The sequence below is a fragment of the Indicator indicator genome, chromosome 4 (assembly GCF_027791375.1).
Source record: "Indicator indicator isolate 239-I01 chromosome 4, UM_Iind_1.1, whole genome shotgun sequence".
NCBI classification, from domain to species: Eukaryota; Metazoa; Chordata; class Aves; order Piciformes; family Indicatoridae; genus Indicator; species Indicator indicator.
Genome location: NC_072013.1, coordinates 21,784,134 through 21,796,140, shown reverse-complemented (window position 1 = coordinate 21,796,140; position 12,007 = coordinate 21,784,134).

Here is a 12,007-nt window from a genome sequence, read left to right as displayed (position 1 = left end):
GGGGTAAATTCCCTCCCACCTTAAGGCATTTGTCCAGGGACAGAATTTAGAAGTACTGTAACCCTGGATTGACTACATAATATAAAAAATGAGATCTCTCCACTAACCGTATAAAGGTGCATACAGCAACTTTTGCACAAATTACATACCTAGTAGAGAGATCATTTGGATTAAATTTGGGCTTTAAGTGACTTTGAAATGCCCAAGCATGGTTTTCACCCTGAAATGAACTTTGCATAAAACTCCTAACAGGAAGTATTGTGATCTAACTTACAGAGATAAGGATCTGTGGTAACCCTTCAAACTGAGTGTCTCAAATACTTCCACAAGCTGAAGCATTCCTTTTAATAGGATATTTGTTGCATGTTAATTAGAGATTATTAAAATAATATTTTGGGGGAAGTTTAATAACTGTACAAGAATGATGTGGATAAACACAAAAGATACCTATCTTCAACCTTCTTGTTAAACCAGTAAATATTGATGATAATTTAGTGCATCCTTCAGAGCTTCACTTTACATTAATTGATTTTGCACAATGGAGAAACCAAGGTGTTAAAATAGTGCAATTCTTACTTTAACCCTGCGTCATTGCTCAAAATTTGGTCACAATGGATGACAACTGGCCATGTTCTCTTAATTGCAGTAATAATTGCACTGTAAAAATTAAAGGTAAGATAAAAGAGAAAAATGTTCATTTCAAATATGACTTTTAGACATTAAAACTCTAGCTAAGAAAAGTGATGGTAGCAGCAGTGTTGTGAGTAGTTCTGGACTGTTGTAGGCAATTGTTTTCATGAACCACTTCACAAGACAGTTTTAAAATATGTAACTTTTTATATAGTAATACATATTGTCAATTGTTTTGTAGCTTGATGCTTAAAATGTACACTGACGCCTTTGATACTATTGGAGCGGTGATTTTTAACAGGATTTTTGGATTGGTCAGTTTAGGAACAGTTTTGGGGTTCAACTTGTATCTGAATGAAGAATGGAAAGTTGTTTAAAATCTAGGAAATTGAGAACTATACTCCATTTCTTCTGCCCCTGTTAGCTACAATGGAAAGAAGGAGCAAGCCTCTCAGCGCCAAGGAGCACACTCTGTAAATGAACTCTGTGCAAAGGTGCTGCACTAGTCTATCAGATCTTTTACAAACTCAGTCTCTAGTAAATCTTGTGAAGACTGACTGTGGTTCTCTCTGTCCTTAGGAGAGATAAATACTCTCTTTGCAGCAAGATGCATCCACATCCTTCCCTTTGCTGCGCTTCTAGAATTCCTGGCTTTCCCTGTAGGCATTGTGCTAGAACCCCATGGCCTTGCTGCACAGTTATGCAAACATGTACTTCTGTGAGTCTCAAGAACTCTGCAGGAAGTGAATTTGGCTCACAGGAGATCATATGAAACTTTTATTCAGAGGAAGAAAAGGCTTCAGAGGAAATCAAGATACTGTTTCACCTTCTGAGTTCCACCTGGCTCATGTCAAATCCATGTAATATCCCAAGTTTTATATGATTTAGGTGAAAAAAACCCCAACAAAACAAAACAAACAAACAAAAAAAAACCATAAATTGAATCAGAATGACTTGAAAGGCTGAACTTTAGTGAACTTCAGGACAAGTTGGAGCTGAGCTGCAAGCTTCTGTGAAACCTGAAACCAAGAGGATTTTGCCTGGCTTCTTTTGAGGTTCATGAATTTTGAAAAGACCTATAGTATTGTCATTATTTACCATTTTATCATGAAAGTTGCCCTAACTGGTGCTTTCTTTAAAACTTCCATTCTTGGAATGAAGTGGCTATGTGAGAATCTCTTTCAAACAGCAGAAGTTTCCAGTCCCTGTGGTTGTAGTGAAAAGCTTGGACATATGCCTAAGTGCACCAACAGTTCAAAGTAGAGGGTGACTCTAGAGACTCCAGTGTGCCCTTTTATTATTTTAAACTCATAATTTCAGGGTCTTAGCTAACAGGTTTTGAGCATGAAATCTAGCCTAACCACCTGTAATTCTACATTTTAGCTAGAGGAAATGAAGTTTTTTTTTTTCTCTCTCTCTCTTATTGTTATGGTGCGTCAGACGACAACTTCAAAGCAAAGCACTAGATTTGGGTATTGGGAAGCCTGGCTCCAGATCTGACAGCTGCGGCAAAGTCTCTCTGCTGAAATTCTGCATCCCCTTGTACCTGAGTTTTGTGTCACCAGAGAGACAAAATGCAGAGAAGTGTTAAAGTCTTCTGACTTGGACCCATAATCAGTGACCTAATTCCTTACAACCCTCAAGTTTATTTTAATGGTGCTGTTTTCCTTTGAAGGTTGTAGGTAATTCGCTCCTCTTTAACAATGTACAGATGGTTTCTGGAAAAACCCTTTTGTTCCTTAACACAAATAACACAAGTAGGCTTACTTATTATGCCCACATGGAGCACTGTGTTGTGCTTTTCATTTATTGATTGACTGTGTAATTTTTTTTGGCTTCTGCCCCCTTTGGAATTGTTAACGACTTTTCTCGCTCATACTCAGAGAAAGTGTTTGTTTGATGCTAAAGCCAGGGAATTTCCTTCGTATCAGAGTCTTGCAATTTTACATGAAATATATTTAATGGATGACAAATCCACCTGAATGGACCACATATCTTTCCTGAATTTTGCTCAGAGACATTGTAACTGCTTCTGAAAATCCAGCCTCATGATAAGTGTTTAGGTCAATACAAATTATAGTCACCAATGCAGATCATTTTAGTGTGCTACTAGCAGAAAAATATTGGTTGGCAGTTTTAGTCAGGTTTCCATGTTATTTATTTGGGAGAACTGGTAATGCTAATGGTTGAGAATAGATGCCTTTTCTGAGTCAAACTAGAACAGCTATCAGCAACTAATGACCTAGTAACATGATGTTTTGTGTACAATAGCAGTCCATTTTATTTAGAAACTGTAAAGCTATGATAGTGTTAGGAAACTTGTGGTAACAAAGATAGCAAAGTTATTGTTTCAGAAAGAATAGAAAACACTTAGTGTTTGCTAAAGGTAATAGCAACCCTTCTTAATTTCATATTGCATGAAAGTTTGTCTTTTCTGGAGGCTTACTTTAAGAATCTAATAAAGATAACTAATATGCAGCTCAGACGTAAAAATATCAGGTGTGTTAGCCTTGTAGTAATGTTAAATTTGTCATGTAAACATACACTTTGGTAACAGTCACACAAACTGAGGCTTCACCTGGCAACCAGTTTGTGGAGAACACTTCAAAGCCCGGCACACAAAGAGGCTCTTGCAAGCCTAAAAAGAAGTAAATTGAAGCTTCTTGACATGAAAGATAGTTTATCTTTCCCTTTCTCCTGCTAGACAACTATAGCTGGAAATAGTTGAGCAATCAGCCTGGAAATACGTACTTCAGATTACAGTGACTCAGTGGACAGTGACATACACTAATTTTCAGAGGTGCATTTCAAGTTCCATTCTCAAGTGAGAAATGTAGATAATCTACAGTTTGGAAAATCAGGCCAATACAATATGCTAAAGAATACTTTGCATGTAACACCTCTCTCTGTATTCAGAAGCTTCACAATCCCTCATCAGAAATGGTAAGGGTGATCTTTTCTGTATTTCATTTATATTTAATGTGTCTGGAAAAGCACCAAGATGTTAAGCTACACAAAGAAATAAGTGTCTATGTGGTATCAGTAGTAAAACTGATCTCTTACTTTATCTCCATAAAGCAGATATAAAATGCAAATGATTAAATTACAAACCTTTTTATAGTCAAATATTTAATAATGAATCGTGATATAGTTTTAAATGTAAACAAATCATGTTAGGGTAACTTGGTATACATTTTAGGTTGTGTTCCTATATTATTTTCCCTCCAGAATACAGGATAAGAGATTGAAATATTGTGTCATGTGCAGACTAAAGACAAATTACATACAGATGAGGTTACATTTAATTACCTGAAATAGCTTTGTATGTTGAGTGAAAAACACAGTTTTCATCAACAGCATATTAATTATTCCTACCAAAAGCTGTAATTGACTACTGTGTTTTTCAGCTCATGAGTCAGTGGTGACTAAATGTTTACTTTACTGCTCCTAATTGCTTGATATGCAGCACTTGTTTTTCCCTGGAAAATCTGCAGTCTAAGTTTTGCTCATGTTTTCATGCATATAACATGACTTACGTGTATAGCTAAAAGCATAATTTGGCTTCAAATTTCCTGGCAGTTAGGGATACTGTCTTGGTACCCGATACGGAGAAAAAGGAATTGCTCTGTCAATATTATCCTACTTCTGGCTCTACTCTTCCTTATGGACCCTGTAGGAAGCCTGAACTCATGTTTAGATCAAGGTGCCTACAAGCCTTGTTTGATCTCTGTGGTAAAGGTACTTGCTCATCTTCTCATTTGTTGCAAGCATGTGAGGGAATATGCTATACATGAAGATGACTAGGAACACCACAAGGATTTTCTGCCACAGGAGCAGTTTTGGATACACAGAAATGCTGGAAAAGAACTGGAGGTGGAACCAGATGCTACAAATGCACAAGGATTAGATTCTTCTTCACCTTTACAGGTGACAATATCCTCTCACAGAAATGCAGAATTAACGTGGTTCTCAGGAAAATGTGCAGCAGGAAGCACTTCTGCTACAGGAAATTTGAGAAACTCCGTGGTGAAATCATCAGCCTTGAAATTACATGATATCTCCATTCAGAATCATTCTTCATCCTGTGGAAAGGATAAAGAATACTGTAGGAGATGGAGTAGAAAATAAGAGGAAAGAACTGGCCAGTGCACTCTGGTAACTCAGAGATCAGCTGTTGGGTGACAGAAGTAATTCTCTATTTCAAAAAAAGATAAAATATAATGGTAGGGAGTAGAAAAAGGGAGAGACTGGTTCAAACACCCTGAAGATCTCCTTCCATCCTGTCCTGATAAGAAATGCTTTCCTGTTAAAATGCCACCAGCACAGTCCAGGTTGCTCGTAGAGTCACATAATTTGGGGGAACATTGCTGATTTTCATGAGCTTTGTGATCCCTGTAGAGAGAAAGACAGCTAATTCTTCTTTTGTGCCATTCCATTCCACAGGTATTCTCAGAAATTTGGCAGGACTCTTGATACTTCTGAAATGAGTATTTTGAGTATGGAAGGAACCAAAAAAATCTTATCCCAGTTATAGCTGATGAAAAGATTTGTAGCACATGGTCACTTTGCATCACTGCAGAATCTATTGAATATTATTAGATCTTTCAAACAGTAATTTGAATTACATGGACTAAGAGGTTCCTCAGGCATAAGGCCTTGGCCAAGTGAGTGTTGTGGACATATTTCCACAATTTCCTCTGCATCAGCTATCAATCTGTCAAAAGTGGCATGCATTCCCAAGAGATGCTAGCCTGCCCATTGCTAAAGGAGTAGTTCAGACATGGGTTTCATGTCCATACTTACAAACATAAAGTAGAAAAGATACAGGGGAGTGGACAAAGAGTTTTGTGCTGTCTAGGTAACTACTGCAGTGCTGAGCCAAAACTACAAATATATGAATACATCAAACTCATGTTTACAGAAAACAAACAGGTTAGATGAAGTGAGATGTCTGTAAACCTTTCTGGAGTTTAAACAAATTACTTTTACTGTGCTTTTGACAAATATGTGTATATCTACTGTGTACACAAAGTAATTAAAATGTATTGCTATACCTGCCTTTTAAAATTATTTGTTAGGTGATTTTAGCAGTGATTTTTACATGTCAGAATACTTTTTCAGTAATGACTGTTTTCCTCAGTCTTGCAAACTTAAACCTCTGGCATAAGATTTTATTCGTATCATCAAAGTCTCATTCTTTTTCCTCACTATTTTTAAAATGTCTTGTATCATCAACTTTTTTTCTCACTAATGACAATGATTTTTTAAAAAATAATTATTATTTTTTTAATTTGTGTACAGCCACTCTGTTAATTTTTTGTTGCAGGAACAAGTCTGTGCTCAGATGCAGATTCTGTTCTTAAGGTCTCAAGGCATTCACATAATGGTTGTTACTATCCTTTTAACATTTCTGTCTTTATGGGTCTATATTTTGACAATTTTTTCACAGGAAAATAGAAGCATCACAGTTCCACCTTGGATTTGGAATGCAATGTCAACAAAATTCATTTGGCTGCATAGGGATTCTTCATGAAGCTTCTTTTCATTGGAGGCTCTAAAAAAGGAGGGGCAGATACATTTTTAGATGTTATTGACCAAAATGTGATGTGTCTTTCTCTCACATGTGTACATAGAGAGATACATAGACAAGTTGTTGCTGTTGTCACCTTAAATGTTAAACATTGATTTTCAGTACTCTCAGAACTTATTAATACATTATATCAGCCTGTGAAAAACAGATACCTGAAAATATATTTCTAGCTATTTAGTTGCTACTCCCATGAACACACACACAGAGGTATATGCCCTTGTCTATCCTGGATCTTCAGCTTTCAAAAAAGTCTAAACTAAAGGAAAAGAGCAGTTTCAAAAGAAGAATATCAAGGGAAAAAACACAGACAAGAACTCAAAGCAAAAGCAGAAGTCTGGGTGAAGAATACATACATTGTGGTGTTTATGTGCTAAAACTTTCCCTGAGTTTTTATGAAATACATAGCAAATAGATCTCAAAATACCAGAGGGACCTAATTATCACATTTTCCTTAGATTTCTGTTTCTTTCTCTAGATGGCTCAACAGAAAAGTAAATGGTTGCCTATGAGCATCCATGTTTTGAAACAAGGTCCTTTTTCTTAGAGAGTAGAAATGTTCTATTAGATCAAGATTTTTTAAAAAGAATAATCACCACAATGTGACCCTTCATCAGTTCACAATCAGATTGGCTGGCCTTTTCACCTTCCTTTAACTCCGTTAGAATGGCAATATATGGCTTACCACATGAAAGATGCATTCTTTGCCAAGTAAATTAAATTCTTATAATAAGAGACAGAGTGGTCAAAAAGTAGGGCTGGCAGCCAGCAAATCCTAAATTTTAATCCAAATATAACTTATTGAATGACTTCAGGCAAGTTATTTAACCTCCTAGTTTCCACCTCATAAAACTGTGATACTAAAAGTGTTTTTCTGAAGCGCAATTAGTTATTGCTTGTTCTCTGTTCTGAAGAGAAAAATACAAAACACTGCGGAGGTGCTAAGCCTTATTAATTCTTACATTCTAATCATATCAAGAACTCATTGTGATTACCACAGATAGGTAAATTGGTAAGATTATAAAGACTATACAGTCCAAATAATCATTCAGAACTTTTGATTCAAAGGATCTGGAAGGGACCTGTCATCCGTATTGAGCCAAGGAGGATATGAGAAGTGTTGAAAGGCTAGCCTGTGGCTTCCCATAGAATTTGCCACCATCTCATGACTCCAGCCATGCTCCTATTCCCTTGCACATGTATTGCTAGGCTGTAGTGTGAGCATTTTCAGCGTCAAAGGGTGCTGCTCTGAGTTAAACTTTGAGATGGCACTGAAGCGCCAGCCCACTGACTATTACCAATTGCTGCTAATCCAAGCTGGAAGTGATGAGATTGATAAGAAGGGCACCAGGACGATCAAAAAAGAATTCAAGGCTCTCGGACAATTGATTGAAGGGGCAGGAGCTCAAGTGGTGTTCTGCTCAGTTCCCTCAGTGGCAGGGGTGTACACTGAGAGGAACAGGAGAACCCACACTGTCAACAACTGGCTCAAGGGATGGTGCCAGCAACAGAATTTTGGGTTCTTCGATCAAGGGGCAACTTCTACTGCACCCAACCTGCTGGACCTTGATGGGGTGAATTTATCTAGAAAGGGCAAGAGGGTACTAGCATTGGAATTGGCAGCACTCATTGGGAGGGCTTTAAACTAGGTCTGAAGGGGGTGGGTGAAGAAACCAGTCTCCCTGGAGAGGAGAGAGTGGGACATAAATTAGAGTTAATTGAGAAATCAAAAGTCCAGCTGAAGTGCATGTACACCAATGCACGTAACAAACAAGAGGAACTGGAAGCCTTGGTCCACCAGGAAGACTATGATATAATTGCCATTACAGAAACATGGTGGGAGGATTCACATAATTGGAGTACTGCACTGGGGGGTTCCAAGCTCTTTAGGTGAGACAGGCGAGGGAGAAGAGGAGGAGGGGTGGCCCCATACATTAGGGAATCTCTTGATGCCTCAGAACCTGAGGTTGCAGATGAATGGATTGAGTGCCTGTGGGTTAAAATTAGAGGGAGTCCTAACAAAACTGACATCCTGATTGGAGATTGTTATAGACCACCCATCCAGGACGAGGAGGCAGGTGAAATATTCCATAAGCAACTGGAAGCTGTCTCAAGATCATCAGACCTTGTCCTTGTGGGGGACTTTAACCTACCAGACATCTGCTGGGAACTTAATTCAGCAGAGAGGAGACAGTCCAGAAGGTTCCTAGAGTGTATGGATGACAGCTTCCTGATGCAGCTCTTAGGTGAACCTACCAGGGGTCAGGCTCTGCTTGATCTGCTCTTCTCAAATAGAGAAGGGCTGGTGGGAGATGTGATGGTCGGAGGCTGTCTAGGGTTCAGTGATCATGAAATAGTGGAGTTTTCAATATTCAGGGAAATAGGGAGGAACAGCAACAGAACCCTCACTTTGGACTTCTGGAGGGCAAACTTCAGCTTGTTTAAGCAACTTATTAGGAAAGTACCCTGGGTAGCAGCCCTTAAGAACAAAGGGGTCCAGGATGGTTGGACCTGCTTCAAACAGGAGCTCCTAAAGGCACAGGAACTGGCAGTTCCCACATGCCGTAAGACGAGCCAGCGGGGAAGATGACTGGCCTGGATGAGCAAGCAGCTCCTGAAGGATTTAAGGGAAAAAAAAGAGGGTGTATCACCTTTGGAAAGGCAGGGAGGCAACTCGAGATATATTTAAGGATGTTGTTAAAACATGTCAGAGAAAAATTAGAGGCAAAAGCCCAGTTAGAACTTAAACTGGCCACTGCTGTGAAAGATAATAAAAAGCATTTCTATAAATATATTAATGCTAAAAAGAGGTACAAGAAGAACCTCCACTCTTTATTGGACCTGGAAGGAAACATTGTAACTAAAGATGAGAAAAAGGCTGAGGCTCTAAATACCTTCTTTGCCTCATTTTTCCACAGTAAGGCAGGAGGACTTCAGGACAATTGGCCTCCTGAACTGGTTGATGGGGTCAGGGAGCAGTGTTGTACCCCTGAATTCCATGAGGAATTAGTTCGGGACTTGCTGAGCCACTTGGACACTCACAAGTCCATGGGACCGGATGGGATCCATCCTAGGGTACTGAGAGAGCTGGCAGATGAGCTCACCAAGCATCTGTCCATCATTTTCCACCAGTCCTGGCTCACTGGAGAGGTCCCAGAAGACTGGAAACTGGCCAGTGTGATGCCCATCCACAAGAAGGGATGGACAGATGAACCTGCAAACTACAGGCCTGTCAATCTGACCTCAGTGCCAGGGAAAATTATGGAGCAGATCGTCTTGAGGGCAATCACTGTGCACCTGAAGGATGGCCAAGGGATCAGGTCTAGTCAACATGGATTTAGGAAGGGCAGGTCTTGCCTCACCAACCTGATCTCTTTCTCTGATCAGGTGATCCACCTGGTGGACGTGGGAAAGGCTGTTGATGTAGTCTGCCTGGACTTCAGCAAGGCCTTTGACACCATTCCCCACAGCAAACTCCTGGCCAAGCTGTCAGCCTGTGGCTTGGACAGCAGCACTCTGCACTGGGTTAGGAACTGGCTGGAGGGCCGAGCCCAGAGAGTGGTGGTGAATGGTGCCACATCCAGCTGGCAGCCTGTCACTAGTGGTGTCCCCCAGGGATCAGTGCTGGGCCCCATCCTGGTCAATATCTTTATTGATGATCTGGATGAGGGGATTGAGTCCATCATCAGTAAATTAGCAGATGACACCAAGTTGGGAGCAGGTGTTGATCTGTTAGAAGGTAGAAGGGCTCTGCAGAGGGACCTTGACTGACTGGACAGATGGGCAGAGTCCAACAGGATGGCATTTATTATAAATACGCTAGCCAAAAAAAAGTCTTTTAAAATTTTATTGGGAATAAAAGCAAGCAAACAGCGCACGCTGGGCTGGGGGGGACAAAAATCACAGCAACTGCTACAATAGCTTCTCTAATTTTATATAGCTACCTTATCTACATAACAAGCTTATGCTAAATAGAAGGCATGGATATGATAATGAGATCTCAGAATGGGGTGCTCATGCACATTCTACTTGGCAGAAGTCTTCTGGGAGGGCTCAAGGAAGAAATCTTCCTCACAGTGTCTGCTGAATAACCTCCCACCTTAAGCATGCACTGTTCCCAAGGTTTCTTATCTTAAATCCACATTCCAAGAGAGAGCTGGGAAAAGCTGGTACAGCTTTATCTCTGGTCTGATGCCTCCGGAGCTTGATTCGTCTGGTTTAAAAGTCTTTGTTCAAGCTTTTCAAAACCAGCTTCTTGCGATCTTTCAAAACAATCTCTTTGAACTTTACTCCTAACTCACCCTTTAACACAAATCATTTACTATATTCATAAAAATTCCCCCATTTCTCTTTTGGCCATAATTGATTTGTGTTATAATTTCTAAATCTTCAAAAGTACTACCATCTACTTGTAACTTATTAGTACAAACAATTTTACCTAAAGGACTTATCTTAAAACAATAATTACTAAGATTTATACAGGTCAGTATTACAATTATTCCAGCAAGTATTGCAAACAACTCATATTCAGAAATCGAGAAGGTAACTTATCTCATTTCTTTAAAACCCCAGGAAGTATCACCCCAAGAAACAAAACAGATAGCGTAAAACAAATCCAAAGCTAACCTATTTTGAGTAGATATTTTTGAGAGACCATTGATCTTTGCTTTTATCCCATCTATGTCTACCTATCATTACTAGTATTGGAAGTGAATTTACTCACACATGGGGACATGTTAGGTGATCTCTTTGATTTTGACTGGACTCCTTATACAAAATAGGGTTAGAATCAGAGTTACGTTCCACCTGTATATGTCAACTCTGCCTCCTTCGCCTACTGGGTTGCAGCCAGCAGCTAGGTATGATGTCTTCTCAGCAACAGTTGCTTTCTTCAGGAACAGATTCCTTAACCTACTTTAAGATTTCAGTTGGAGTCTTTTCCACTTCTTCAGTTAACTCATTTACCATTTCCCATTGTGCTTTTGTTATACCAATACCTCTTTCCTCAAAATCTTTCAAAATTGTTTTCCTCATGTCTCCCTTTTGCCTTTTACTAATCCCTTCAATTGCTCCTGGTATTCCTTAACTAAAATTTCTTTAGCCTTTATCTCCCACTTATGCCAGTCCCTTTCAAGAATTTTCCAAGAAGACTTAAATCCTTTTTCCTCACCACAAAATAAGGTCTCTATACTTATTAATATAGGCTGCCAATTTTCAGGTCTAAATTTACAGTCCCACTAGCATTCAGGACAAAACACTCCCTGATTATAACAGATACAAGACCATTTCTTACAACACCTAAAACATTTACAAGTTACCCACCCCCAGTGATGTCCTTAGTTCCTAGGATGCTTTATACACAGAATGAAACAGGGGTGTATAACCTCAGAATCCTCAGTATTCTCTTGCAATTCAGATTAAATATCACATGCTATTGCATGTATTTCAGAGGGTGGGTCTGTCACATAAGCTCCAAAGCCCCCAGATTGAGGTGCTATGTTTATTCGAATACTTATCTGATCTGTCGGCACTAACCACAGTCCCGGAAGTACTTCAAACCATCTGTATAAGTTGTGTGTAACTTGCGCTCACGCCAGTTTTGCTTTCTCTGTAGAATCACTCTAGTCTCTCTAGGCTCAGAGGTAACTGTCCTCTCTAACCAGTCCTTTTACTCATGAAACATCATCCACCCTTTTTCTGCAGTTCAAACAGCAGTATGTTTTTCTGCGGCTGCTTCTGGATCTGCAAAGCTGCTACTGCAGTCAGCATTCAAAGAATGATGAAAGCACC